The sequence below is a fragment of the Aphis gossypii genome, chromosome 2 (genome assembly GCF_020184175.1).
Source record: "Aphis gossypii isolate Hap1 chromosome 2, ASM2018417v2, whole genome shotgun sequence".
Lineage (NCBI taxonomy): Eukaryota > Metazoa > Arthropoda > Insecta > Hemiptera > Aphididae > Aphis > Aphis gossypii.
In genome coordinates, this window is record NC_065531.1 from 40,156,292 (window position 1) to 40,171,351 (window position 15,060).

Below are 15,060 nucleotides of genomic sequence, written 5' to 3' on the forward strand. Positions count from 1 at the left end.
GCCGTTCGCCGCGGGTGTAGTTGATAGGCGAGCATAACGTCCAAGTATATGCGTCAAAGGTCGCGTACGCGCATAAAACTCTCTACAAAGTATTTTACAATCCGGAACACCCATTACCACGACTGTTAGACAGGGAAAAATGTATATTAAACAAAAGTCGTATGCATAAAATATATACATATATATATATATATATATACATAGCCGGCGGAGTACTAGAACTCATATTATCGCGAACCGAAGAGAGATTAGAGACCGCGTGACGTATAAAAGTGAACGGCGGAAAAGGCGCTGGAAAAAGTTTAATTAATTACCCCCAATACGAATAATACGGATAAATATACTATCTTTAATACTATACTCTACGTCAGGGATTCTCAAACGTTTATAAAACTAAAATAATATATATAACACATTTTAAAGACTTGCATAGATTTGTATTTCATTAGGTTATTGAAAACTAACATAGAAAAAATTTTAAAAACTAAAATCGCTTATGCTTTCAAAAAAATTATTGGTGAGAAGGGCGAGCTTGCAGTTTTTGTTTGGCCAGACTCGTACCCCCCAAAGCAAGGGGTACGCGTACCACACGGTTCAAGACCTGCACTCCAGATCTACATCATGTCCTTATATTATGTTACTAGACGGCAGTCGCGGATTCTTATATAATATAATATAATATTAATATTATAATAATATAATAAATTACGATGTATATATATATTACAATATGTGGTGTGGTGGACAGAATTTTTCACTGCAGGTGAGGAGACTGCAGCTCGGCCCCGTATATATTATACGTGTACGAACACGTATATACGTAGAGTGACGGAAGGTATTTTTAGCGTGGGGACGAAGATTACTATCCAATGTCCTTTATGACGTGTGGCTGCTCCGGCTGGCGTACCGCGATATATATAATATATTATAGTACATACACATATATACATATATATTTATATATATACGCGTATATATCTTTCCGAGAGGGTAGTCGCGGCGGAGTGTGGCGGTGGTGAAAACGACGTATATATATATACAGAGAAGGGTGTTCGACGGCGATGGCTATAGCAGCAGCAGCAGCGAGCGAGCAGCGAGTGATACGCGCGGAGCGAGCGAGAAAGGCGCGATGACGGCGGCGGCGGCGAGACGGCACTCCGCCGAGAGGAGGGAAAAGCGAAAACGTACGGCGGCGGCGAAGGGGGCGGCGGGTTAAGGTCAGGCGCGTACGGGGTATTTATACGTAGTTTATATATATATATATACGTGCGAGTGTAAGCGCCGCAGCCGGAGTAGAGATAAGCGCATGAGAGACCCCCGACGCGCACACCCACACCGAAGTTACACAGCTCGCGCACACACACACACGTACACCCACACGCGGTCCGGCGGGTATATACGAGCGCGGCCGTCTTCCCCTCGGCGGCGCGCGAGCGCGACCACCACCGGTGGCGCCACCGACGCTCGCTCGCGCTCGGAAGGAGCGGCGGCGCGGCGGCGGCGGTGCGTGAGGGGCGGGCTCTTTTGCGGGGGGGGGCGGGCGGGCGGCGAGAGCGCATTATCCCGGCGGCGTCGCCGAACGCCGCTTAGCTGGTGGGCGCCCAGAAGCAGCTCAGTCGCCGAGCGAACGATGGCCGAGTGAGCGCGCCTAACGCGGCCCCCCAAAAACAAAACAAAAAAAAAAAACGTTCGTAGAAACGTCGTATATTATATATTATACCGAGCGCGCGCGTCTGTCCGTCTGTTCCGTCCGTCCGTCCGGCTGGCCGGCTGCCTTGTCGCGCCCTCCCCTCGCCGTCGCGCGCGCGAGAGTGTGTGAACCGCCTCCGCCCATGGTGTTGTACCGCCGTCGTCGCCGTCGCCGCCGCCGTCGTCACACTCAGGTCGCATTCGTTAATTGATTTTTTTTCTTTTCTCTTATATTATTATAATATTCGCTTTCGGGCGCGCACGCCGCCGATCGAAAACAATCAGTAGAAAAAAAAAACAAAAAAACAAAAACCTTCGCCGGGCCACGTGCAGATAATATACACACCGCACGGTTGACATATACCAAAGTCGTCGTATATCATAACGTCCGCGCGATAACGGGTGCACTCGCGAGCGGCGTTCGCCCGAGATGACCATCACCGCCGCCGGATGAACGGTGTCGCGGGCGGCGGACGCGCTCGATCGTAACGCCAAACTAGTCGTAGGCGCTGCAGCCACCGACCGGCGAGCGCGACATCGTCGTCGTACACAGTCGATCGCGTAGAGACACAGCCCTGGATTCCAATTTTCATGGCTTAAGTTTTAAGTGGCCTCGGAAAATGTTGAGGAATTGTTTTTTCGGTAAGTATATACATATATATAATATATATAGTCGAAAACTGCAGCAAACGATTTTGACGTGTCAGCCGACGCACGTGCAGATTGTGAATCGCGGGGGTGCATCTACTATATGGGGTATATACGCACGGTCGACGTAGAAGTCGGGATTTCTTGACTCGTTGTGCTTACTACATCACCTCGCATTGAGTTCACCCCGTACTGCGCGACGTTACAGGACGGCTGACGTATTGAGTTTACGGGGAGTTGGGGGTAGCGATTTGGGGGTCGAGGTGCCGGTTTGCACCGACGTTATTTCTAAAAAACACGCAAACCCCGACAAACTTTTATACGTGCATATATATATATATAGGTACATTCAGAGAGTGCGTGTGAGATAGAGAACGCGCGTGGCGAGTACGTTCAGTATTACGTATATTGTTTCACGAGAACCGCCGTCGTATAGGTAAACGCAGGTCACAGGTCTGCACAGGCTAATATCGTCTCAAGTCGTCGTCGATCGCGTATTATGCATGCGTGTACTTACCGATATTCGTGTTATAACCAGCCGACGAGTGGTCGTGAATAGAAATTATTATTATGCCGTCGTCGTCACTCGAGTCAGTCTTACTCATAATGTATATTAGTATAGGGTATACCGATATATACATTATATCACTCATATATAACGGCCTGCCATAAATAGTTAGGGCGAGGAGGTTTGAGGGTTATAAACTTGTAGCCTACAAAAAATCTTTTCTTTTATACTTTTTGATAGAATAAGCCGCCGGATAAAATGCGTTCAAATAATAATGTATTGGTTGAAATATACGGTTCGATGTTTAAATTATTTCAAAAGCCCGGGATCAAGAACCGTGTCGATTTATTATTTCAGATTTTCCCTGAACTAAATTCTCTACGCGTCGCTCAATTTATTTGGGACAATTAACACGTTGAACGTAACACCGGTAAGTGCGGGAATACGGGTTTGAACAATACTATATAAGTGGGTTATGATAATATCATTATTTTGCAGTGTTCGTTTATGTTACTATTTCCAATGATATTAATTTCATTCGAAAATTATTTCCTCTATATTATGTACGCTGTACAGTCCTCGAAATGATTTGTCGGTACATTTTTAGCACCTATTGAGCTTAGAATAATTAAGTGAGTGTTTACACATTGACCATGACATATAGATAATTTTAGTGAATAATATCCGTTTGAAAGTCAGTCAATCGTGCTTTTACTAATTTATAAATATAGTTAACAACACCTAGCATTATAATATATAATATACATATAACTCTCCAACTGTTCAAATTTTAATTCTAAATAGCTAATATCATAACGTTTATTTTAATTATTATTACGCGTAACAACGTCAACTAAACCAAATTAAAAGTGTATGAACATATTTTTTTTTGTCGATAAAAGAGTTTTCTTGTCTCAAGCCATTATAACATTATATTATCTTCCGCATTCATTTTTGTGTTTGTGAACCACTTATGTTTTTATTGTAGTTTTCGAAAATTCCAAAGTACTCAAAATCTATTACAAACTTATATAAACAATAATAAAGTGATTGAAATGTATAACGTTAATATAGAGTTGAGGAAAATCGTTCATTTGTTTTTAGGAATAAATTATAATATTTGGTTCAAAAATTCAAAATATTTTTCACAGTTAACCGACATTTTGTATTAAATTATTTGTCAACATTACATTATTGCATATATGTTATGAAGTGTGTTTACGCAAATTCCGAATATTATTAGTAATCAGTGATTCTCATATAATTTAGCAATAAATTATTTAGTGTGTATTAACGTGAAAGGTTCCTGGTTCAGAATTTGGTGTGTAACAATAATTAATAATGAAATATTCCATACATTACGAGTTTACGACACTTTATGGGTAAAGTGTAATTATATAGGTGTTTTATCAACACTCTGACATATTATTATATTTGATCCAAAATTCAAACTTCGAAATAAATACATACAACAGATGTAAGCGAAGTATAGACAGAAATTGTGTTGTTATTGGTTAGATGCCTTATATTATTATTGTATCAAACTAAAATTTTACGATACGTAACAATACGATTCGAGAGTCGAGGCGCACGACTGTTTGAAATACAGCAAAGACGATACATTTTAAGTTTGATTACTGCACACAGTCCGGGTACAATTTAAATACATAGAATTTTTCGAAAAGTAGTTTATAGTATAAAAACTTATTAATTTTAATTTTAGTTACATGGTAACGATTAATAGTTATTAGAGCCGCATTTGTATGCATAAACATATCTAATATTTTACAAAATTATTCGGAGGCTTCAAAATAAACCGATAGAACGATTCTATTGCGAACATTTTAGTATTAAATATTATGCCACTATATGTTTCTAAGAAATGTATATCAATTAATACAAACATCGCATATTATACTCTATAAAAATTAATTATACGCAATCCTCCTTATTACACATAAATATTGAGTTTAAACGACAACGCAGAGAAAACAGTTGTAACAATAATATAAAATATATATCGTAAATACGATATAATATATTATGTGGTAACGAAAGATACTGTATACATAGTAACTTGGCAAAACTACTATAAAAGTTTATGACAAAATTGTAGTGTATATTTGTGCTTACCATATATGTCATCATATAATGCCGTATTTGTGTATTGTTCATGTATCGGGTAAACCTATATTTGTTTTCAAAAAAAAAAAAAAAAACACATCATCTCCAAGAAACAAAAATGATGAAAATATTTGAATTTTTAATACGCGCTTCCATACAAACAAGACCTAGAAATAATACTTTTAAAATATACAATGGCCTTTACTAGAATTTGTGCAGCGGTTAAAATAATTTCATAATATAATACGCCAATACATAATATTATGTTTTGTTCATAAGTTATCAATCAAGTTATTTTGGATGGCATTAAATATCTCGTATAATAATAACATTACATTTATATGTTAACTGTTAAGCACATACTTATCGTAAAATAAACGCGGATAGTTTGTATACTGTACTACACAAATCCAAATTATAAACAATAAATTATTAGGGTTAGGTTTATACTATATGATAAAGTTAAACAAAATGGTTGTAATATAATATTCGATAAAAAAACACGATAAAAACAAAATAATTTAGAGGTTTATTCGACATGAGATACATATTTCAAAAAACAGATAAAATGTTTAATTAAATGTTTGATGAAAAACATCCCTATATAATCACTACCTACATCGTAAACATTTTTTACTGTTTTTAAATTGAAAAAAAAAATCATATTAAATTAAACTTTCAAAAAGTTAACTGAATTTTTTTTATATTCTCCATACATTTTTCAAAAACGATTTTCGTAGAATGACAGTATACGAAAAAACAAACGAAGATCCAACAATATGTACCTATTATTATCAGTTCATCGTTTGTTTTTATACTATTGAAACACTATAATTTAATCCGGATTTTTATGGGAGACACCGATGTTAAGTCGGATAATAATATAATACCTATTATATTTTTTGTTGTAATGTGTAACCGAAAAATAAAAACAGAATGATACTATATATAACCTCTCACTGGTGGTGAGTATATTTTCTATACCTACCTATAGTAAGTTATTACCTAGTTACTTAAACGATTTTCATGGTGATTATCATTATGAATCGAAATTAGAACGTAAAATGAAACAAATTTAGTTTGAAAACAATAATTATAATCGATAAATAGCAAAGTAAAGGAAATTAACCGGTTTTCTATTATGATTTTATTCCAAATTTATTTCCTTTTAAATGGGTCAAGAGTATTATTGTACGTAGTACCTTTTTACATATTACCTATCATAAATAATTCCGTAAGGATATAAAATAGATACACAAGGATACATCAAGCATGATTACCTTTCTTTAAATTAGATATGCACTTATTAAAAAAATAAATGTTAAACATTTCAAGTATTCCTATACTTAACGACCATATTTCCAAATACTTAGATTTTTTTGTCATTTAAGATGTGTGTGATACTTTTATTTTCATAAGAGAACCATCCTTTTTTCAGTAAATAGTTATGCAAATAATTTTTCTGAAAATGTTGATTTGTCTGTATTGAATATTGAACGTATAGCTTCTGAGATATTAAATAATATTAACAAAGGATAATGTAGGCTATGAGATAATTTGAAAATTATTATTAATAATCTATTAATATTTTATAAATTTTATAAATTTTACGAGTACTGGAAAAAATTCAATATTTATTTTCCATTTTATATTAATACACAATTAAGGATTCTAAGAATAATCCCTAATATACATAAAATTCAAAACCATAGAAATACGACTTAAACGTAACAAAATGTTAAAAAAAAAAATATCTTCTTAATAATTTACAATAAAAATTAATGTTTATTGTTGTAGGTTATTTTTTATGGTGTACAAAAAACAAAATATAAGTATTTAAAGAGATTCAATAATATGTTATTTTTAATGTTTTATTTTTTGTGTAAATCAATAGAAATGCGTTCATTTTTATTTTTAAACAATGAGAAAAATTTTTTTTTTTTAGATTTGTATAAAAAAAATGATTACTTTGATTTTAAAATGATAAGCTTTTAATCTTACTCAACAAACATGGGGGGTTTTATAAAAATTGACAAAAGATTAAACATTTCAGATTCTGATTTATATTACACATTCCATAGAAGGTATTTAAAAGAAGTAACTAAAAATCAGAAAAATATATTTTTAAATACAAATTTTAAAAAACTAAGACTATACTTATTGGGATTAAAATAATAAAATCTCGCATTTAAAATTCGAAATCAATACCTATAATTATATAATAATTTGCTTTTTACACATATATTACTATAAACATTATTTTATCTTTTTTCATTAAAATAAAAACTGAAGTTAGATATTAGATTTTGTCAGTATATTATATTATACTTTATATCACTATATTAGATAAAAGATTTTATGCATCAATAAATAAAATATTGAAAATTACTGTTATAATAATAAATATTTATATTAGTTTATGATTGTTTAAAAGTTGAAATATTTATCAAAATTAAAAATCATATTTATTTTTGTTATATTTAAAATATACATTCTGACGACTTGCATAAAAAATTTGATTAATTAAATATTTAAATGGTTCACTACAATTTAATGGACCAATTAATCATATTTAAGGGGCCATTAACTCACTATTGATTTATAAAATGTTCAGTGATTGGTTATGCAACCCGAAACCGGCAATATTTTAATAACCTAATTAATTTTAGTACTATTATATTATAAATGACGAATGAGAATTTTTTTTTTCTTAAAAATATATATATGAAGAAATATTGTTATACAAAATTATTAATTTTTTTAACACCAAAATATACAATTTTATCGTATCGATTTCGATACGTATTACATCAGCACAATGATGAGAACGGCGCTAGAAGAAAATTTTTTTTTTTTCAATTTGTGAGGAAGTTGCATCACCGTAGTTGCCATTCGTTATCGTATCGTTAACTTATACTATTTTTATAATACGACTAATTGTTTAGTATTGGTTTAATATTTGTTTTTAAAATAGAAAATAGAAAAAAAATTAGTACAAGGACCGAAATGTATAGAAGTTAGAGTTTGAAAGTAAAGTAAGAAAAAATAAAAATTGTGAGTGAAACCTAATTATTTGCAGCCCGTAAGTGTCGTTACAGCACACGCCTAAGTGTATAGATTTTGTGAAAAGGGAATCACTTAATTAGTATTTTGTATCAATAATTATTACATATTATTTTAATTCAGTATAATTTTTTTTTAAAAGAAACGTGATTTTTAGTACTAAGCTATTTAACGTTCAAAATGTGTATAGACAATCTAAAAATGTTCTTTTCGCTATTTCTTCGAAATAGTAACATTATGATATACCATATACATTTTACATACTATTATAATAAGCATATTATTATATATATTACACCCGCACCCGGATTTGTGTGTGTCATCATTATAACTGCAGTTTTATTTAGGTATTCATTTTTTTAAATTTCAAACTTTTAAAATTTAAGAGCCCACGATACTTAATGAAAATAGAAAATTAAACTTTTATTTTTAAAAAAACCGAGACCTTTTAATTGGACGTCTTGAATTTTTAAATAATCTCCAAAATAGAAAAAAAAAATTCATAAGAAAAGTTGCAGTTTAAAAGCTTATTTACTATTTATATTCCTGTACGAGTATGTTTATAAGCACTTTTTATCATTTTTATACTAATTAGATCATATAAATATATTTATTAAATGTTATTACACGTTTTCATTTATTATTTTGACGTGATAAAGTGCGCGTAAGACAAACAATGAAGAAGCATATATATATATATATTTATTTATATATATACTATCTCATATACTGTATTATTTTGTTTAAATTTGTTTACTCGCATAAAATATACAATCTTGAAATCAAATACATTTATAACAGTCAGTTAGTCAAATACTATGTATGTATATATTATTATTATGGTTTCTATAAAACGACGTCGATGATGATGAATGATGACAACGTGTTTTGTGTTTAATGTTAAATGGATTGCATATATTGTGCTGTTATATAGTCAATTAGTAACCAGCGTGTAGTCAATTACGTTTTATAGAAAAATCATGAATGCGCGCGTAGTATAACGAAATAATAATTTTACACAATCAACAGTGTTATCGGGTCGTTGTATGTTGTATGTAGATAATCGTAAGTATAGGTAATAGGTACGCGATATAACTATTATTTAATGTTTTTATAATTAAACATTAAAAATTGGACGTTTATTATAAGATCATATTATTATGAATTATACACTATTTTTTCCGAATTGTTATTCAATACTGAGATCCGAAGAATATTATTAGTATTTTTGCCTGATAAGCAACGAAAGTTAAAATATTGTAATTCAATCAGGTATAGGTATATACTATAGTCAACGATACCATCGAAATCTAAAAATAATTTAATATTCTTAGTGTTATATTATATTATACTTCAATTACATACCTATATATATATTTGCGGTCTGTAATTTTTGAAACTTGAAGTAGACTTTACGTGTTTCTCAAACTTGATAAAGAGCCGATAATCCACTCGTGCTCGGAATAATTGAACTGAAATTGATATTTGAAAAACCTGAAAACTGAAATGTCTAATTTCCGGTTTAGGCAAAAGACAAAAGTCGCAACCGAGATGCGAACTTTCAACACGAATACCCGTGATACATTCCCTTGATATATTTCCGGAAAACCTTAAACAACAGTCTCAGAGAGCTTAAAAATTGGATAGACAATGTATGGTAATTAATCGAATGTCACAAAAAAAAAAAAAGGTGGTGACAAATTTCGAGTGGGTCCCGACGCCATCTCTAATCAATAATTTTATCAAATATAAAAAGAACGATATATTTACGAGATTCTGAATGACGGTATAGAAACTAAATATTGCAACAAACTCAAACAAAAACGAGTATCATATGATATAAGCTTTTTTGTATGTTGGTAAAACTCAAGGAGGGGAGGTTAAGAGTAAAGGGGTGAATACATTTTAGGCAATTCGAATGCATCCCTTAAGTTTGTACACTCTTTTAAAATTTTTTTTCTTTTATTTTGATAATGCAATTATATTGATTTGTATAGTCTTGTACAATTATTATGAAAATTTTATAATAAATTATTATGGCCAATTAAGTAGACTACAGCGGGCCTTACATCGCCGGGAGAACAGTTTTTTTAACATAATTAGTGCCATAAGGTTTGAACTTTTGAAGGGTGAAGGGTACTGATTCTCAACCTGTTAGAACAACTTAAGTAACACTTATTCAACCCCCCACAACCGGACTTATCGTCATTGGATACTTATAGACCTTATAAAACTTCTCCAGCCGAGTTTTTTCAATAACTTTTCGTCTGTCGAGAAGTTTTTTTCCTGGATTAGTCCTCCTTTTATCCTTTCATTTAGAAGTAAAATATCCGACGACCACTGATTTGATGTCGAACCTCACCAATATTGTAATACCTGCAGGAATCCGTTACGCGCGGGTTTGTATACATTCTTACATAGCATATTTTTTTTATATTCCAGACATATATATTTTGTATGCAAACCGAACAAATGTTTTAATGTCTCACGCACGACGTAAGGACGTATATTATTATATGATATATCGAAAATGTCGAGAGGCCGATACGTCATCATTCGTGCATCGTTATTTTTTTTTATCGAAACTATAGAAAAAAATAGGTATGCCGTCACGACAATATAATGACAGACACTGAAATTACAACGCGAAAACGGTTTTCGAACGATATACATTCGCGTGCAGGTAAACGACAGCCGACAAGTTAAAATATGTTTTCAAATTTAAATTTATTCATAAAACAGAATACAAATAAAAATATATATTTAATAGGTTGTACATTATTTTATGCACGTTCTTATTTTTTTTATAATGTTATGCTTATAGTAACAATCGCGTCTGTTTTATAGGAACGTACAAAAATTGAAAGAAAAATGATTATTATACTTCTTGGCAAAGTCAATATTTGTTTTTACCCCCGCTAAAATAGCACCCACGTATAAATAAACATGTGGGCACAAAGAGAATAAAATAATTTTTATAGCGAAAATAATACAATAATAATTTAAAAAATATAATAACTTTATATCAGGGCTTGAAAATGTTATAATAACGTTATGATTATAACGTTATATTTGACAAAAAACGATCGAAATTTGTAAATGTTTTTAAAACAAAAAACGAAAAACATAAATAATTAAATAACACAAAACAAAACATAACGCAATTCATTATTTATATAATATAGTATATCATTAAAAAAAATAATTAATTTAAATATTATTAAAAAAATGTTTTAAATTTAATAAGTAGGTATTAACAGAATAATTGTATTGTCAATAGCTAATAGTGATGTCCTATTGCTCTGTTACTTTGAAACAGGTACGTAAATGTGTTTAAAATTTAAATTCTGAAAAATAACGCAAAAGTTGTTTATAACGTTTTAAATCTGAATAACAATAAAAGCAAAATTTGAATAACGTTTTAATTCTCAATAACGATAAACACAAAATTTGAATAACGTTTAAATTTTGAATATCGATAAACTCAAAATATGTGAAACGTTTTTATTCAAAATAACGTAAAACGAATTTTTTTTTCAAATTTAAGCTCTGCTATGTATACAATTCAGGAAATGATGCATAAACCACGAATACGTCATATTATAGTTAAGTATTAAATGAAACCGTCTGGTCCGTATTTAAAATTGTTGAGCTTAACGCTGTTGAAAAACATAGAACTTTATTATTATTTGTTTAACATTTTAACATTTGAATTTGTGTCCATCGTTTACCGGTGGCCGTTAAATTTGTTTTAAATATTATATTGCGTATATATAGGTGTATACATTTCACACGATGATTAATGATCGAGCCCCTTTTATACTAGCTATTTCTGATGCGTAATTTGATTTAACGAAAATAATCGAGCCGTTGATGGCACTTTAAAGACATATTAATTTGTATAATACATTTTTATCGGGGTTAAAGGTTTAATAGATTTTAGTTGTAATGACGTTTTAGGACTACCGTTGCTATGACTACCACGGCATTAACAGCATAATGGAATGATTGAGCAGGGAGTTACGAAAGTATACTGGTAGGATTTCAAAACAATTCTATTTAAAATCCGACGACGAAGTTTTCAGAGTTTTTTATTTAAACAAAAATTATACTAACACCACACATAAATATACATTTATTATTAGTATAAATACTTGTTTATTTTTTAATAATATTGTGTTATATTATTTAAAGCTTTCGCCGAGGGTTGGATATAACTAAGACGAAGAAATTATTAACTTTAAGTATAGATACGAAACAGATACTGTAAATTTATCTTACAAACAGAATATTTTATAATATTTTATAAAATAAATAAACATATTATTTACAGTATAAAAATATTTTTGATTTTCCATTTATAATACTATTTGATGAAAACAAAAGCTACTCGATAAAATGTTATAATATTAAATTCACGTACCTACAAATTCTAATAATCAATAATACAACTTACGACTACATATTTTATTTAAATAAACACATCAATGGTTCATCATAATAATAAAATTAAATTATCATACTATTCGGATTTCTTTGTTTTGATGTAAGTATAAAAGACAGTTTTGATAATATTGATACAAAAAATATTATTTAAAAAAAGTTTATACCTCAGCCGGAACACAATTTTATTTTTGAGAACCTATCAAAATTAAAATAGGTACGCAAACTTTATTCAACACGTATTTTGGCCATATAAACAATAATTAAAAGAATATAGTAATATTGCTGTATAATTAATATTAATTTACAAAATCAAAATATAAATTATATAAATAACTAATTTTAAGGAACTATATTGTACAAAACGCGAAAGTGGTACTTAAATTATTTTACACCAAAGAAAGTTACTTAATAACATCGGTGAAGTTTAGAAATTTCATTACACACTTTAATGACTTATGATATGATTACCAACGAAAATTCAAACGTAGTACAATTTCAAGTATGAATATAACCTTACATAACCATAAAAGTTAACGTTGACCCAAGATTATATCACTAAAATAAAAATTAATTTTAATTTTAAAGTTTGGGTTTCATTAATTTATAATATTAAAATGTATATTAAGGTTATTAATTAGTTATAAATTACATCAACTAAGGAAATATTATTAATCTAAGTATATTCACTTTAATTAATAATAAAAAACATGTCATTAAATTTATATGTTCTAATAAAATAAAATAATTATAGTGTAATAAAATAATAAATAATATTATTCAATGTGTTATACATCTTAAATTAAAGTATTTCATAATATCATAAATTTATCAATTTCTTACTTTACTTAGTACCATATATGATTTTAATCTCAAACCAATTATTTTACAATTTAGTTATTAATTTTATATAATCAATATATTTTACCTTTGAAAAACTTGACGATGTTATGTCCTTAAAAATAAACCCTACAATGCCTGCCGAATAAAATGACAGTTTTTAGTTAGATTTCTCATTTTTAAATATTTTACTCATAGAAATATAGGTATAATATTTTTTGTAGTTATAATTATTTTAGTTAGAATAATTTGTCTTAATTTATTCTTATTAATCGATTTATCAGTTGATATAGTTATAAGTGACTAAAACAAAATATTATATTTATCTTCAAGCGTATATATTGTTTTTCTATTATTTGTTTTTTTTAAATTCATTTTCATTTTAATTTGTATTTATTATAAATTATGGTTAATTATGTAACGAAAAAATTGTCGCTATAAAATAAAATAATATACAATATGGTTTAAAAATTCAAATATTTAGGAATTGCATAGAACATAAAACAAAAAATACATAGATTATTTGTGAACGTTAAAATTTTCTATATAAAAAAATAATAATCAATATTTTTAATATTAAACTTTTTACATTATGTGTGGATTTAACTTTTATATGAAATAATTAAATGTACCTATTGTGATTTATGAAGTTAAATTTATTATTTTCTAATATAAAAAAGATTCAAATCTTTTCTAAGATATGATTATAATCCATCAAAATTCACGGTTGACTTTGATTAATTTATAAATTGATAAGTATAGTTTTATTTACGATACTATACATCACCTAATAATATTATTTTGAGAGTAAATATAAGAAAATTATACAACAATATTAAAGTAATTTTAATATGCAATATAATAATTCATATATATAGGTAATTGTATTTAACTACGAATATTTGAAATTGAAATGTTTTTTTTTTTTTTTATTATTAAATAATAAGTTATCTAGATTGCCATATCAACAGCCGTGACCTAGAAGTATAAAAATACCAATTATAATTATTAAACCTTTATATTCTTTATTACGGTAAAGAAAATATTGGTTTTACTTTTGGAATTAATTTTAATTCATTATATATGAGATCGTTATATATTATGAGAGTAAACATAATAATGCTCAGAATATTATTACTGATTCAATTTTGTACAACATTTTTATTTTATTATCATCTCAAGCTACGTTTGATAGTACATGTTTGATAATTTAAATAATTAAATAAAATTGATATATTATCATATACCTATTTAATAATGAATACCTATATAGTGAATCAACATTAATGATCCGATAATCAAAATTTTCAGAAAATTGAGCACTAATGTTTCAACTAAAATTCGTTAAAAAATAGTGACTAACAATTGAGAATGAATTTGAAATTATTGATTACAATAATATAACTATAATACAACGACAAGAATTTTTAAGCTGTCGTAAAAGAAACGTACTTTAATATTTTATTATTTTACTTTTTCTTAATTCAATTTTATTGATTTATTATATCATTAAAAAAAAAAAAAAATCATACGTAATAAGATAAAATACATTCTGTATACGAATAACTCTACCTATAAATACATTAACAAAGATTTTTTTTATGTTAAAACTTAATAAAATAAAATGAAAGTCTAGGAAAAAGTTTACAATCATCAGAAAATAAGCCTATAAAATCTGAAAAGAGTATTGTTTTAAAAACTTTGCAGGCATGTTATACTATTGAATAACACTATGAATTCGTGCT

The 15,060-nt window shown here is 29.2% G+C and overlaps 2 protein-coding genes across 4 annotated transcripts in view; one reads left to right on the forward strand and one right to left on the reverse strand.

The window, feature by feature from the left end:
• Nucleotides 1-15,060, reverse strand: part of LOC126550442 (uncharacterized) — a 91,117-nt gene that overhangs the window by 52,931 nt on the left and 23,126 nt on the right. The gene's annotated exons all lie outside the window — the stretch shown is intronic.
• Nucleotides 1,599-15,060, forward strand: part of LOC114124464 (regulator of G-protein signaling 11) — a 48,932-nt gene continuing 35,470 nt past the window's right edge. For both annotated transcript variants that reach the window (XM_050202008.1, XM_050202009.1), the window contains exon 1: nucleotides 1,599-2,331. The gene's annotated coding sequence lies outside the window, so the exon portion shown is untranslated. The remainder of the gene's footprint in view (nucleotides 2,332-15,060) is intronic.